We start from the raw sequence: 17567 nt of genomic DNA on the forward strand, positions 1-17567 counted from the left end.
ATGTGGGATCTTCCTGGACCGGGGCACGAACTCGTGTCTCCTGCATCGGCAGGCAGACTCTCAACCACCGCGCCACCAGGGAAGCCACGTGTGCCTTTTTGAATTATGGTTTTCTCAGGGTATATGCCCAGTAGTGGGATTGCTGGATCATATGGTAGTTTTATTTTTAGTTTTTTAAGGAACCTCCATACTGTTCTCCATAGTGGCTGTATCAATTTACATTCCCACCAACAGTGCAAGAGGGTTCCCTTTTATCCACACCCTCTCCAGCATTTGTTGTTTGTAGATTTTCTGATGATGCCCATTCTAACTGGTGTGAGGTGATACTTCATTGTAGTTTTGATTTGTATTTCTCTAATAATTAGTGATGTTGAGAAGCTTTTCATGTGCTTCTTGGCCATCTGTATGTCTTCTTTGGAGAAATGTCTATTTACGTCTTCTGCCCATTTTTGGATTGGGATATTTTTTTTTAATATTGAGCAGCATGAGCTGTTTATATATTTTGGAGATTAATCCTTTGTCCGTTTATTCATTTGCAAATATTTTCTCCCATTCTGACGGTTGTCTTTTCGTCCTGATTGTAGTTTCCTTTGCTTTGCAAAAGCTTTTAAATTTCATTAGGTCCCATTTGTTTATTTTTGTTTTTATATCCATTACTGTAGGAGGTGGATCAAAAAAGTTCTTGCTGTGATTTATGTCAAAGAGTGTTCTTCCTATGTTTTCCTCTAAGAGTTTTATAGTGTCTAGTCTTACATTTAGGTCTCTAATCCATTTTGAGTTTATTTTTGTGTACGGTGTTAGAGAGTGTTCTAATTTCATTCTTTTACATGTAGCTGTCCAGTTTTCCCAGCCCCACTTATTGAAGAGACTGTCTTTTCTCCATTGTATACCCTTGACTCCTTTGTCATAGATTAGTTGACCATATGTGTGTGGGTTTATCTCTGGGCTTTCTAACCTGTTCCATTGATCTATATTTCTGTTTTTGTGCCAGTACCATATTGTCTTGATTACTGCAGCTTTGTAGTATAGCCTAAAGTCAGGGAGTCTGATTCCTCCAGCTCCGTTTATTTTCCTTCAAGCCTGCTTTTGCTATTCGGGGTCATTTGTGCCTCCATACAAATTTTAAGATTTTTTGTTCTAGTTTTGCAAAAGATGCCACTGGTAATTTGATAGGGATTGCACTAGATCTGTAGATTGCTTTGGGTAGTATGGTCATTTTCACAATATTGATTCTTCCAATCCAAGAACATGGTATATTTCTCCATCTGTTTGTGTCATCTTTAATTGCTTTCAACAGTGTCTTATAGTTTGCTGAGTACAGGTCTTTTACATCCTTAGGTAGGTTGAGTCTTAGGTATTTTATTCTTTTTGTTGCAGTGGTAAATGGGAGAGTTTCCTTAATTTCTCTTTCAGATTTTTCATCATTAGTGTATAGGAATGCAAGAAATTTCTGTGCATTAATTTTGTATCCTGCAACTTGACCAGATTCGTTGATTAGCTCTAGTAGTTTTCTGGTGGCATCTTTAAGATTCTCTATGTATAGTATCATGTCATCTGCAAATAGTAACAGTTTTACTTCTTCTTTTCCAATTTATATTCCTTTTACTTCTTTTTCTTCTCTGATTGCCATGGCTAGGACTTCCAAAACTATGTTGAATAATAGTGGTGAGAGTGGACATCCTTATCTTGTTCCTGATCTTAGAGGAAATGGTTTCAGTTTTTCACCATTGAGAGTGATGTTTGCTGTGGGTTTGTCGTATATGGCCTTTATTACGTTGAGGTAGGTTCCCTCTTTGCCCACTTTCTGGAGAGTTTTTATCATAAATGGGTGTTGAATTTTGTCAGAAGCTTTTTCTGCATCTACTGAGATGATCATATGGTTTTTATTCTTTAGTTTGTTAATATGGTGTATCACATTGATTGATTTGCATATACTGAAGAATCCTTGCATCCCTGGGATAAATCCCACTTGATCATGGTGTATGATCCTTTTAATGTGTTGTTGGATTCTGTTTGCTAGTGTTTTGGGGGGATTTTTGCATCTATATTCATCAGTGATACTGGTCTGTAATTTTCATTTTTTGTAGTGTCTTTGTCTGGTTTTGGTATCAGGGTGATGGTGGCCTCATAGAATTAGTTTTGGAGTGTTCCTTCCTCTGCAATTTTTTGAAAGAGTTTGAGAAGCATGGGTGTTAGCTCTTCTCTAAATGTTTGATAAAATTCACCTATGAAGCCATTTGGTCCTGGGCTTTTGTTTGCTGGAAGATTTTTAATCACAGTTTCAATTTCATTACTTGTGATTGGTCTGCTCACATTTTCTATTTCTTCCTGGTTCAGTCTTGGAAGGTTATACCTTTCTAAGAATTTGTCCATTTCTTCCAGGTTGTCCATTTTATTGGCATAGAGTTGCTTGTAGTAGTCTCTTATAATGCTTTGTATTTCTGTGTTGTCCATTGTAACTCCTCCTTTTTCATTTCTAATTTTATTGATTTGAGTCCTCTCCCTCTTTTTCTCTCTTTTTTTTTAGTTGGGGATACACCCTGCTGGTAGAAATGTTTTGAGCATCTCCAATACATGTGTATTTATGTATAAGCTATAAATATGTATTAGTTTCTGAATTATTATGTGTATTTTTAAGTATATACAAAAATTGAACTTAAAAAGTATTAAAATAACCATAAATAGAAGTTCTAAAATTTTCTTTCTTGCACTCCTGCTGGGATCTAGGCAGCTGACTCTGCAGACCACTGGATGGTGGGTGGTGGGTGGTGGGTGGTGATCCCAGAACCCAGAGGTGATGGGGATGATGCGGGGATGTGGCACATGACTGCAGACTGAAAGGAGGCAGAAGCACACTAACTGAGACTGGGTTTTGTGACTTGCCTGCATCTGGATTCACTCTGAGTCACTTGTGGTAATCCCGACCCCCAGTAAGCACAGCGGTGTCACGCATCAGAATGACTAACGGCTGAACTAATAATAAATCTCTAAGTTATCCATTTTTCAGAATTGTTTCCACAAAAGTGAAAGAAGCTGGGAGAATATGACAGTCCTCAACTCTGTCTGCTAGAAACACACAGTTCCCCCAGCTTTTCCTAAGACATGATGTAAAATGAGAGTGTTAGTTAGCACATGGCCTGGTCATTACTGGCAACTGCAAATCACATTGTACGCATCACCCCCCATCTCATTGAAGAAGTACCCTGACCCTGCAATAGATGAAGATTGTGAACTTTCAGAAATTTATTCATCTGGGTTTTAGACAAAACATTTGAAGAAATCTATTCTGTTTTCATTAACATTATTTAAAAAAATCATTAAAATATCAGTTTGGGTTTTTTTTTTAAAACAACAAACTTACAGAGCTTTACTAGTTAAATGTTGAGGTGTTTGTTTGCAGTTGGTTAGAAAGAAGACATTATCATACATCTCCTTGTCTTTATTCCCTCTAATACCACCTAAGCTCTCTACAAGATGAGGCAGAGATGTGCTCAGGCAAAGGCTTACTTCAAAGAGAAATGTGGAGGGAACCGCTGGCTGCAGAGAAAGATCAAAGGGAGAGAGCTGTTTCGTTTGCCAGACATTCGTATGTTCTCTCATTCATCAGGTGTCTACTGAATTCCTAAACTGTGCCAGGCAGTCAGGGTGCAGAGCAGAGTGATGTCCCCCTATCTTCACTGAACGGACAGGCCAGTGGGAGAGTCAGCTAAACTAGCAGGAGGTTAGTTCCCTGTAAGAGGACCTTACTCACAGAAATGCCCAGGGCGCCATGTGGGCCCAGAGAAGCCTGTGAAACCCACAGCATTTGGACAGTCCTCCACTCTGGCTGCCTGGGTTGAATTCTAAAAGATATAATAAAGTTGTGAAAGAATAATAAACATTTACCCAGCAAGTGCTGTGTGTCAAAGACTCTGCTACAGATTTTTTTTGGGGGGGGGGGCGCTGTGTTGGGTCTTTGTTGCTGCACGCAGACTCTCTCTAATTGCGGTGCGCAGACTTCTCATTGCGGTGGCTTCTCTTGTTGCGGAGCCCAGGCTCTAGGCACACGGGCTTCAGTAGTTGTGGCGCACGGGCTTAGTTGCTCCTCGGCATGTGGGATCTTCCAAGACCAGGGCTCGAACCCATGTCTCCTGCATTGGCAGGCGGATTCTTAACCACTGCGCCACCAGGGAAGCCCTCTGCTACAGCGTTAATGAATACAGTTTCATGACAGGAGTATAATGAGGGAAAACATGAGGGAAGTCCTGAAAGCCAGACTTCTTGAATTCATACCCAACTGCAGCGTTTACTAGCTAGCTGTATTAGAGTAAGGTAGCTCACCTCTCTAAATGTCAATTTCTCTGTATGTTAAAGGGGATAATAATAGCCTTTATCTCAGAGGTAAATGCTATAGTTATGAGGAATAAACCAGATAATCTAGGTAAAGCAATATGTCTGACACAGCAGATGTTCAGTAAATGTTAGCTATTACGTAACTGTTAATCCCAATGACCCATGAACTAGCTGTTATTATTATTTTTTCTCCATTTTATGGATGTAGGAACTAAGGCCTAGAGAGCCTTAGTAACTTGCAATGTTGCTACCATGATGTGGAAGTCAGGCTGTGTGTGGACTGGCGAGCAGAAGCACTGGCCCAAGAAAAGGGGTGAAAATGTTAAAAACATGGTGATTCAGGCAAGAAGGGAAGAGAGGATGCTTCCAGAGGAACATCTACTGCCCTTATTTCAGAAGGAGGAGGTCTGCGTTGTAGAGTGTCCAAAAGAAGTAGATTGGAGATATTTTTCATTATGTGGATGTTAATAGATTATATGAATAGATGATCTACATGGGTAGATAAGAGGCATTACCTTGCAATTTCAGAATTTTAAGTGGATTTTAGTTTTATCTACAAATCAAATAGAAAGGGGGGAAGGGGAAGAGACTTAAGACGTGCAACTGGGAGAGGCCAAAGTTGCAAGGTGTTAGGATTAAAAAGTTAATACGTAGTGTATACTGAGGTTTCGTTTTGCTTTTCCCATTGGTTCCATATTTTGTTGCCATTTGACATTTAATTATAAAGAGTGTATTACATGCTACTCCACTTTGCCATACCAAAACATTTTCTTTTTTGTTTATAAAACATTGGTTCCTAGAATTTCTTCCTGTCTAGTCCTAAGGCTCAATTTTCTATACTCAGATGCTATACCCGAAACTGCAGTTTCAATTCAGTACTGCTGATGGTGACCAGGAAAATAACATAACCTGAGAGAACTGAGCCCCAGTAACCCCTTTTACTAGTTGCCACTGACAGGAAGGAGACATCTACAGGAGCTGCTTCTGGAATGAGTACCACCTTCTCCGTAAAAGGCCCTTCTCTATCCCTTCTAGAAGGTCTTCTGCTATGGAGACATTCCTGTTCACTGTTTCAATCCTACTAATTCATTTATCAAACAGGAAAAACAAGACAAGCATCTAATGAAACGCTAAATGTTATTCATCTTCTGTTTCCAATGATAGAAATAGCAACAATAAATCATCACTTCCCTTCGTGTTTTCACTAACTCACATTTCCTACTAAGACTCAGAGTGAGAAACAGCAAGGTTTGGCAAACAATGCTGAAGTGTGATGTCATTGTGTGGTCCTAACTGTTTTCTCTAAGAAAGCAGACTTTAGACATTATTTTGATTCTATTAATGACCACTCAAGATAAGGAGCTTTTTCCATAGGTCTTGGATGTCTTCTTTCCTCACTCAGAGGACTTTTAAACCTGGGAGAGGTTGTAAACCTTTGTAAACAGGTTTACAAAGGTTGCATTTGTAAACAAATGAGTAGCTTCGAGGACCCCAAAGCATAACCTCAAATGAATGATAAATAAAGAGAAATTCTGCTCATAATTTTCCCCACACAAATGAAATAGAATGAGTATTTCTTGGGCCTATAATTGCAACAGATCAAATTTTACAAATAGGTTCTGCCAGATTTCAAAGGTGTTCAGAAAAAATTTTACTACGTCATAAGAAATATACTTATCACTTATTTTTATGAATATTGTAAATAAAACCACTAAACATAACAACAGTTGAACAGAAAGTGCATGCAAACTACTTGGAAGATAAGCTAATGAATAACCTTTCTCTTTGTATTAAGAATGTATCTATATGGGACTTCCCTGGTGACGCAGTGGTTAAGAATCTGCCTGCCAATGCAGGGGACACAGTTTCGAGCTCTGGTCTGGGAAGATCGATCCCACATGCCGCAGAGCAACTAAGCCCGTGCACCACAACTGCGCTCTAGAGCCTGTGAGCCACAACTACTGAGCCCACGTGCCACATCTACTGAAGCCCCTGTACCTGGAACCAGTTCTCCGCAACAGAGAAGCCACCGCAATGAGAAGCCCACGCACCGCAAGGTAGAGTAGCCCCTGCTCGCCGCAACTAGAGAAAGCCCGCACGCAGCAACAAAGACCCAATGCAGCCCAAAATAAATAAATAAATAAATATATATATAAAAAAGAATATCTATATGGATTATTTGGGGGTTTTTGCTATTTAGTTGTATGAGTTCCTTACATATTTTAGATATTAACCCCTTATCAGATATATGGTTTGCAAATGTTGTCTCGCATTCCGTAGGTTGCCTTTTCATTTTGTTGCCTGTTTCCTTTGCTGTGCAGAAGTTTTTAGTTTGATGTACTCTCATCTGTTTATTTTTATTTTTATTACCCGTGCTTTTAGTATTATATCCAAAAAAGTCATTGCCAAGACCAATGTCAAGGAGATTTTTCCTTATGTTTTCTTTTAGGAGTTTTTTTGGTTTCAGGTCTTACATCTTAAGTTTTTAATCCATTTCAAATAAATTTTTGTGTATGGTGTAAGATAGGTGTCCAATTTCATTTTTTTTGCATGTGGATATTCATTTTTCCCAATACCATTATTGCAAACAAACAGTTCAATTCAAAAATGGGCCAAGTACCTGAATAGACAGTTTTCCAAAGAAAATATGCAAATGGACAACAGGTACATGAAAAGGTGCTCAAGATCACTAATCATCAAGGACAGGAAAATCAAAACCACAAATGAGATATCATCCTACATCCTTGAGAATGGCTATAATAAAAAAACCCCAAAAAAACAAAAAACAAGAGATAACAAATGTTGGTGAGGACATGGAAAAGAAGGAACTCTGGTATACTGTTGGTGGGAATATAAACTGGTGCAGCCTTTATGGAAAACACTATGGGGGTTCCTCAAAAAATTAAAAATAGAGTTACCATATGATCCAGAAATCCTACTTCTAGGTATATAATTGAAAGAAACAAAATCAGTATCTCAAAGAAATATCTGCACTCCCATGTCACTGTAGCATTATTCATATTAGCTAAGATATGGAAACAACCTAAGTGTCTGTCAGTGGGTGAATGGATAAAGAAAATATAATGGAATGTTATTCAGCCATAAAAAAGAAGGAAATCCTGCCATTTGCAGCAACATGGATGAAGCTGGAGGGCATTATGCTAAGTGAAATAAACCCGACAGAGAAACACAGATACTTTATGGTATCACTTACATGTAAAATCTAAAAAAAAAAAAAAGGAAGAAAGAAAGAAAAAAAGAAAAAGTCAAGCTCATAGAAACTGAGAGTAAAATGGTGGTTGCCAGGGGCTGGTGGATAAATGGGAAGATGCTGGTCAAAAGGTGCAAACTTACAGTTTTAAGATGAATAAGCTCTAAGAATCTAATGTATAGCATGGTGATGGCAGTTAATGTTATTGTGTTAAATACTTGAAATTTGGTAACAGAGTAGATCTTAAGCATTCTCACCACACAGAAAATGGTAACTATGTGAGGTGATGGATGTGTTAATTAACTTGATTGTGGTAATAATGTCACAATGTATACGTGTATGAAATCATCACACCTTAGTACACCTTAAATATATACGATTTTGTCAGTTATACCTCAGTAAAGCTGGGGAGGGTGGGGAAGGGATGTATGTATATGGTCTTAAGATCTGAAAATAAATAAAGAAAAGGTAAGATCATTTAAAGTGCTTTTGGCCTGCCTCCAGCTCAAATAACCCTCAAATAAAAATATTTCTTAAAAGACCGTGGAGGCCCACTGTGCTACTTGTGGTCTCTTTTTCTATACTGGCCTCTTGGGGAGAAAATGCTGGGTAAGATGAAGTGTTCTGACACCCCATTGTGTGAGTGTGTGCAATTCCTCCCTAAGGCAGGAATTGAAGGCTTTAAGGGAATCACAGGGAGATTTTAGAGAGACTGACAATGACATGAACGCTGCCTCTACATCACGCCTGAATCAAACAACCTTCTTGGGTGCAGGTAGTGTTGTTTCTGTTCCTCCTTCTCTCTCCCTCTTTCCCTTCCACCATCCAGGCAGAACAACTAGCATTTGCTTGATGGCTTGTACGTCTGTCAACTTTTCTTGGAAGAAGGAAGTGAGAAAAATCAGTTTGCTACCCCTAAATCTCCAACGGACGTTCTGATTGTTGTAGGTATTTGCCCAGCTTCACATGAAGTATCAACAACCTGCAGTGAAGGCCGCTAGGAGATTATAGTGGAGAAGATGGCTTAAACTCTTTGGGAAACCAGGAGGATCTAAAGAAGAAAATAGCCAGATAACCATAGGAAGTTTCAATAGTTAAAGTGCTGGGTCTGTAAGCATTTCTGAGACCCTATTTTATCAAATCCTCAAGGCCTCCTTCATCTGGCTTCACCACCTGTCGTGGGAGAGCAGGGCAGGGAACAGGGATGGGTCTGTCCCAGGACTGACCTGGAATGTGTGATTGTGCACACCTTCCAGCTGCTGTCTTTCCTCACATGGCTCATTCCTGCCAGGAACTGGTCTTCCCCCCCACTTCTCTTGTCCCTTCAATGTATTGGGTTGGTCAAAAAGTTTGTTTGGGTTTTCCTGTGAGATGTTCATCTCTACCCTCACTTCAACCTTCTCTTGAGCCACTCTGATTCTCCAGGAAAACACATAAAGGTAACACAGGGCAAGAAAAGATAAAAATGCTGAGACAACTACTGCTTTGGGAGAGGGATGGTGGGCTGTGGAGAGAGAGTCATGTTACCTAGGACCCTGCAAGGAACAGGGAATCTGTTTTTTTGCGCAGAAGCCAAGACTTGGATTCGCTGAAGTCTGCAGAGGGTTGGGGGCTCGTGTATGGATTTACAAAGTAACATTTACGTTTGCCACATATGTTTTCTAAGTAAATGCCACCTAAGAAGTAGCCCCATTTTGCTGGGGGCATCCCAGAAAGCACAACCTGACTCCAAGCCTTGAGGCTGGCATTTATTCAGGAAATGATCCCAGGGAGTGGAGGTGAGGGGCAGGGGAGTGAAGATGGGAAGGAGGGAAAAACTGATACAAGGTGTCTGCAGGGCTCAACTCACCGGACTTTCTGAGGAGCCTTATAAGTTGTGCCATAGAGCGGACCCCCAGAGGACAAACAGAAAGTGATGACCCTCAGTTCCCATCCCCCACTGGTCAAACATGGTCCTCTGGTTGTTGACTCCCCTGCACTGCCCAGCAGGTGCCCAGAGACATCAGCAGAGAAACCCCAGGGCAGGAAGCAAGAGGCGTAGTCAGTGGACCCTTGGCCAGGAGCTGGAGGGTTCCATCTGCTCCAAGCTGGTCAGTACCTCTGTGGAGCTGGTCACTTAAGCAGCGGCTGCAGTTGAAGGGGTGGTGGGAGGGCCCAGAGGATTGCTGGGCACACAGGAGGGACCCACAGGACAAGAGAGTCCGTTGTTATAGGACAAGAATGAAAGGGCAGCGCAAACGTTCTTAGTTATACTTACAGATTAGAATTGCTGGTAACTGCCTTTACTTTTCCTTTCACATCCAAAAAGTACGCATAACGTATAATGTTCTTAGGTATGTGTTTGGTATGTGAAATTTTGACTAAGATTTCATGAGTGTATGTGGCATTGAGATCGTATCTCTAACACTCCTTCCATGCCTCACGCAGTGTGTTGGACATGGGTTGAAGGGAGATTGACCCCATCCTCCATGCCAGAGGGGGGCCCTGATTATTTCAGCTCAGTCAAGGTCACCTCAGAGTCCTTTTCATAAGGATTGGTTCCAGGAATTCAAGCTGAAGCCCATCCGTACATGACATTCCCACTGTCTATGACCTAATTTGTCCTAGAGGTTCCAGAAGGCTCTTCCCTGGGATGTTGTAGCATATAAGGACTGCCACACCGAGTTCTGCCTCCCAAGTGAGCCAGCCTAGGGCAGGACCAGGATGAGGGCCAGCTAAAAACACACAGCCCCTGGAGCAACCCTACCCTGAAGCCATCCCATCTTGCACTTTCAGTTCAGTGAATACCTTTCCTTGTCATTTAAGCCATTTTAAATCAAAAGGATCTTAACTGACACTTGGACAGTCTGAGTCTCCCTGACTTTTAATCAATGATTTAACCCCACAGGAAAATTTTAATTCTAGAGGAGGGAAAGGTGTCCTTCTCCTGGACAAGGGTAGGCTTCTTCCTCTGAGTTCACTTATTGACTTATTTGCAGCTGCATTGGTTTAATGAGGGAGACATAACCTCTTTGTGTTGCCCCATTCAGAACTCTTTGTCATCATTTTTTCCTTCTGAAGCATTTTGACCAACTAAGCTGGCATTTGCCTTAAAAATATATTTCATCCATTACCTGTACAATGAGACTGAGTTGATAGGGAAGAATTCAAGGCATTTTCCAAGTTGGGGCCTGGGGTGGGGGGCCTGGAACTCAGAACTATTATTTTTTTAAGTCTAGATTACATAGTACAAGGAATATCGAATTGTTAACAAAATTCCCGTCACATGAATATTTCATACCCTTAAGGATTTCGTTTCTTGGCCCTATTTTGTAGTAGTTTCCTAAAGACTCTACCCTTAACTTGCCGGGTGTTCTTTAGAATAATGAGAGTGGAGGGCAGATGAAGTGAAGCTTTACAGGCAGGTCCCTGGGGTCAGGCATGGCTTTCTCTGCTTCAGAGGATTATGCTGTCAAAAGCCCTTCTGTGGCATCGTGTCCCTGGAGTGACTCATTCCCTGCAGCCTACAGCACATCCATTAGAAGTGGAGCCAGGGCCCTTTCTGTGTGACAACCACGAGGGCGACAAACCTATTACGTGTTTAAATGTCCGCGGCAAGAAAAATTCCCAATCTGTCAAATGTTCAGACAGGGTTGTTGTCTGGCCTTCCTGTTGCTGCTGAAATCGCTGAGTGAAATATGACGTCTGACTTCACATCTTTGTATGATGATTTACTGGGTAATTCAAGGCATCTTTGTCTCTGACTCAGAAAACCTAATGAAGTAGGAGGCGTCGCTGCCAGTTTTCTGAAACTCACAAAAGAAGGGTTATAAATATTCACTTTCCATCAATTCATATTTAATGTCTCATCTAAATTAAAACCAATTTATTATAAGGGCCTAAAAGACTATTTCAAATTATACTTTCTGATCTAATCCTCTTCTGGCCTGCTGTGTGAATGAATTTTGGCTGTCACAAATACATAATCTGTTATTTTAAAAAGATCCTAAACTTTTTAGATACAACACCAAAGGCATGATCCATGAAAGAAATAACGGATAAGCTAGATTTCATTAAAATTTAAAACTTCTACTCTGTGAAAGACACTGCCAAGATAATGAGAAGATAAGCCACAGACTGGAAGAAAATACTTGCAAGGCCATATCTGATAAAGGATTATTATCCAAAATATACAAAGAACTCATAAAACACAACAATAAGGAAATGAACAACTTGATGGGAAAATGGGCAAAAGACCTGAACAGACATCTCAACAAAGAAGATACACAGGTGGCAAATAACCATATGAAAAGATGCTCTACTCATATGTCATCAGAGAAATGCAAATTAAAACAACGGTGAGATACCCTTTCATGCCTATTAGAGTGACCAAAATCCAGAACAGTGACACCACCAAAGGCGGTGAGGATGTGGAGCAACAGGAACTCTCATTCATTGTTGACGGGAATGCAAAAGGGTGCAGCCACTCTGGAATACAATTTAGCATTTTCTTACAAAACTAAGCATACCCTTGCCCTACGATCCAGTAATCTTGCTCCTTGGTATTTACCCAGCTGAGTTGAAAATTATGTCCACACAAAAGCCTGCACATGGATATTTATAGCAACGTCATTCATAACTGCCAAAACTAGGAAGCAACTAAGATGTCCTTTAGTAGGTGAATGGATAAATATCCCTTAGTACATCCAGACAATGGAACATTATTCAACACTAAAAAAAAAATGAGCCATCAAGCCATGAAAAGCCATGGAGAAACTTTCAATACATACTGCTAGTAGAAGAAATCAATCTGAAAAGGCTGAAGACTATACGATTCCAACTATATGACATTCTGGAAAAGGCAGAACTATGGAGATAATGAAAAGATCATTGGTTGCCAGGGGTAAGGGTAGGTGGGGAGGAATCAACAGGTGGAGCACAGAGGATTTTCAGAGCAATGAAAATATTCTGTGTGATACTATAATTGCAGATACATGTCATTTTACATTTGTCCAAACTCACTGACTGTACAACATTAAGAATGGTCCCTAATGTAAACTACAGACTTTGGGTGGTCATGTGTGTCAATGTAGGCTCATTGACTGTAACTAATGCACCGATCTGGCAGGAGATGTTGATAATGTGGGAGGCTGTGCCTGAGTCGGGGGAAGAGGCGTATGGGAGATCTCCGTCTCTTCCCCTCAATCTTGCTGTGCACCTAAAACTGCTCTAAAAAATAAAGTCTACTTAAAAGGAAAAAGAAAGATCCTAAGTCTAAAGCAAGTAAATAAGGCACTAATGCTCCCACATAGTTGACTTATTATTTTACTTTTTTCAGAGAAAAAAGAAAAAAAGGGGCCTCCCTGGTGGCGCAAGTGGTTGAGAGTCCGCCTGCCGATGCAGGGGATACGGGTTCGTGCCCCGGTCTGGGAGGATCCCATATGCCGCGGAGCGGCTGGGCCCGTGAGCCATGGCTGCTGAGCCTGCGCATCCGGAGCCTGCGCGTCCGGAGCCTGTGCTCCGCAACGGGGGAGGCCACAACAGTGAGAGGCCCGCATACCGCAAAAAAAAAAAAAAAAAAAAAAAGAAAAAAAGGTAGATGACTAGTGATCCAAAGAGGAGAGATTTTAAGGTTTTTGTTTTCAATGGAATCAGTAGAATTATTACTCCAAAATAACAAATGATAAATTATAAGGATATTTTAAGGTGTCCAACAAACATGAGTTTTAAAGAACATGTATTCCCCTGCATCTCTGGGGTGTAGGAGTGCCAACGCTAGCTGTGAGTCAGCACCAGGGCCCAGCCTGCCTGCTCCCAGAATCATGGACGAGGGCAAGAGAGTCATCTTCTCTGAGCCTCTGAGCTTTTCTTTACTTAGGGAATGAAGATGATAGTACCCTTGAGATTGTTGAAGGAATTAACTGAGATAATAGTAAATGTTAATTTCCTTTCCCACTTCTCATTTCTTACAAACACTTCAAAAGAAAGAAAATTGAGGTTTCTTGATTTTCAAGGTTTCATGCTCTTCATACCATGCCCTTATATCATGTTCCCCTAGCAAGCTGTGATCCACGAACAGAGAAGATTATTGCAGAATTATAAGTCACCAGCTGGGTCGACTTGATTTTCAGATGTTTTCTAAGACAATCAACTGGCTGCCCAAATTAGGTATGTGTAGACCAAACTTTGTGTTTTGCAAACAAGGATGCTGGAGACTAAACAGGATATGGGAGGATTGCCTTTCTTAGTCTTGAATATATTTCTTTTAACATTTTATCATTACAAAGACTCTTTTTTAAAGGAAGTTTTGTCACCAACCAACTATATAACTTGTAAATTTTAAAGTGTTCTAAAAAAAGTTTTAAAGCAAAGGCCAGAACATGTTGCTTGGAATAATAATCAGATATTGGGCTGGAATTATTGCTCCTGTTTCCTCTCCTCTTTCCAGGCACTGGCTCACACTCTTGGCTTTGCTCAACTTGAGTTTCACTTTGGGTGTTTTTGTGACTTTGTCTGGAAACGGCATGAAACAAGCATATCAGCAGAGGATTCAAAGCCTTCTTCTAAGTTAAAAGAGTTAAAGTACTCTTAATGAGTCACCTATCAGGAGATTGTGACCCTCGGTATCAATGCCAATGGGCCAAGTAGTTAAGACCATACCATCTGAGTCAGATGTAAAGCCTCCAGTGCTTTAGGGCAGGTTACCTAAACTTTCCAGAAAATAGAGCTAGTAATATTGCCTAATTCACCATGTTGTTACGGGGACTAAGCAAAGAAGTGTACATGAAATGCCTGATACATTGGCTAGAAAGTGAAGAGGGCTCATTACGTGTCAGTCTATGACTACGTATGGATGGAGGTATGGCCTATCTGTCAGGTGCTTAGGGTGGATTTATGACAGTCAGGCTGGGGTTGCAGCTGTAGAAAATTCCAAGCACAGTTCTTTGCTACCTGATTTCTTTTGGAGTTAATACCCCTTACGGACAGAAACTTCAGAAGCTTGTTGGAGAAATATTCTATCTGGCTGTTCTGGGCTGTGTTCAGAGAACATCTGGGAGTCTTGGAAGCTGGGCAGACTCTCCCAAAAGCAAAAGTTTGAAAACAGTATAGGGCAACATGGAGGAGAAAGGGTGTGGGCTTCTTCCATGTGGGCGAAATAAGACAGTGGTGATAGTCATGAGTCAGATTTAAACAAATCATCAGGTCCACCCAATTTTGATGTTTTTACGGCAATTTCTTTTCTTTTCTTTCTTTTTTTTTTCCTGTGGTACACGGGCCTCTCACTGTTGTGGCCTCTCCCGTTGCGGAGCACAGGCTACGGACGTGCAGACTCAGCGGCCATGGCTCACGGGCCCAGCCGCTCCGCGGCATGTGAGATCTTCCCAGACCGGGGCACGAACCCGTGTCCGTTGCATCGGCAGGAGGACTCTCAACCACTGCGCCACCAGGGAAGCCCCTCTTTCTCAGTCTCTTTGAAGCCTCAGTTTCCTTCTTCTACCAGAGATACCAAACGTGGGTAAATCATAGTCTGGAAAGACTGCCATTGCCTTCAGTGGCATTGTGCAGCCCTGTTAGATGGTGTTAATGGGAGCGTTTAGACTTAATCGATGAAGGAAAAGTTTTTATGTTTTGATGGCTTTTGTGCCTCTAAAGAAAATCCATTATAGACACTCAAATTCAATGAACTCTTCTAGACCATATAGCAGTCCTTACACGAGACAAAATTGTCTTCACAAAATGAAGGAGTTTAATGAGCTATAGGCTTTCTGAATGGTAGGACAGTGATAAAGGAACAGCATTGAATGCGGGTCAAGTGAGCCAGGATTTAATTTCCTCTGTGCCACTTAATAGTCTTAGATGCTCTTCTTACTCAGGTCAACTCCATCTCTGTGGTTCACAGTTTACTCATTTGCAAAATCAAGAGTAGAATAAATTGATTTGTATAATTATATGATTTTTATAGACTCTAGATAAACAACTTTTTAAAAATTGACTTCTAGACTTAGGAATGCATTTTGCATTTATTGAAATTCATAATCCAAGCAATAAAAGTAATAAGGAAAAGGACTTTTCTAAGACAGTAGTGACCAGTTTTCATTTCCTTTTTATATTTGCAACTGGTTGAGGCAGAAAGTTCTGTGTATTATTGTGTGGGCATACAGCTGGTAACAGATTTGAGATGAAAATCCATCTCTTTTAAGAAAACTCTCCTTATAACATTTTATGTACATCTATACCCTCTTTCACTCGAGATCCAACTTTGAATAAACGCTGTGGTCTCAGCCAAGGATGAGCAAAGTCAGCATTAGTCATCACTGTCTTATTTCACCCACATGGAAGAAGCCCACACCCTTTCTCCTCCATGTCACCCTATATTGTTTCCAAACTTTTGCTTTTGGGAGCATCTGCCCAGCTTCCAAGACTTCCAAACTATCTGTGAGTACAGCACAGAACAGCCAGATAGAATATTTCTCCAACAAGCTTCTGAAGTTTCTGTCTGTAAGGGGAATTGACTCCAAAAGAAATCAGATAACAAAGAACTGTGCTTGGAATTTTCTACAGCTGCAACCCCAGCCTGATTGTCATAAATCCACCCAGGGAACCTGACAGATAGGCAATACCTCCATCCATATGTAATCATAGACTGACACTTAATGAGGCCTCTTCACGTTCTAGCCAATGTATCAGGCATTTCATGTACATTTTCTTGCTTAGGAGAACTCTGGAATCTTAGGTCTCATTAAGAGTCCTCAAGTGGTGGGGGGGCAGGCAGGGATGGGTTGGGAGTTTGGGACTTACAGATGCAATCTATTCTATTTAAAATGTATAAACAACAAGGTCCTACCATATAACACAAGGAACTATATTCAGTATCCTGTGATAAACCACAATGGAAAAGAATATGAAAAAGAGTTATATATATATGTATGACTGAATCACTTTGCTGTACAGCAGAAATTAATACAACATTGTAAATCAACTATACTTCAATTAAAAAAAAACAGTCCTTGGTTATTCACACACACACATACTAGACTTTATCTCTGAGTTAGAATGCTGACCTCAACCCTCTCTTGCAGTTTTACCACCTGAATTTCATTGGGCTGACTGTTTTGCTTCTGTTGCCTCTGCCAGAAAATGATTGAGCAGTGATGATGATTTTAGGTAACAATAAACAGCCTTGTATCTCTCTAATTCCAAAAATGCCAAAGCTTTTTCTTCCATCGGGGAAAACTATTCCCAATAACCTACTTCCAAAATTTCTTTTTAGTGTCACCTTAAGTATCTCTGTGGATGGAATTTCTGCTGCTCCTGCATAGAAACCTGCTCAATCTGTTACCTAATTTTTTTCTAATGCCTGAAAGGGAAGATACCAGGACCATGAGGCAATAGATTAGTTGTTTAGAGTAGAATGTAACTCTGTTGATGGTACACAATTTTTTAAAAAATTATTTATTTTATTTATTTATTTTTGGCTGCATTGGGTCTTCGTTGCTGTGCGCGGGCTTCTCATTGTGGTGGCTTCTCTTGTTGTGGAGCATGGGCTCTCAGTACGTGGGCTTCAGCAGTTGTGGTACGCAGGCTCAGTAGTTGTGGCTCACGGGCTTAGTTGCCCCGCGGCATGTGGGATCTTCCCGGACCAGGGATCACACCCGTGTCCCCTGCATTGGCAGAAGGATTCTTAACCACTGCGCCACCAGGGAAGTCCCAGTACACAACTTTTGATAAGCTATGTGAGGGTTTAAACCAAACACTCCCTTATGTTTGTGTAACAGTATTTTTCATCTCTGCGACTTCTTTCTCAAGTTAAAGGTTGTTGCCTTATGTAGGAGAATAGCTAACTTTTCAGCATACTTGGAAACATTTTGCTTGTCTTGTTTGTTTACATGACTAAGTTGAGTACTGGACTTTGCATGACATTCTCTTGATTAAAAATGACTAGTTCAACTGGTTGCATTACAAGGATGAAACTTGTAAACACAATGCATCAATTCATGAGAAACGTGCATATTTTCATGTGAAACAAACCAAATAAGCTTTAAAA

The sequence above is a fragment of the Mesoplodon densirostris genome, chromosome 15, assembly GCF_025265405.1.
Source record: "Mesoplodon densirostris isolate mMesDen1 chromosome 15, mMesDen1 primary haplotype, whole genome shotgun sequence".
Classification (NCBI taxonomy): Eukaryota; Metazoa; Chordata; class Mammalia; order Artiodactyla; family Ziphiidae; genus Mesoplodon; species Mesoplodon densirostris.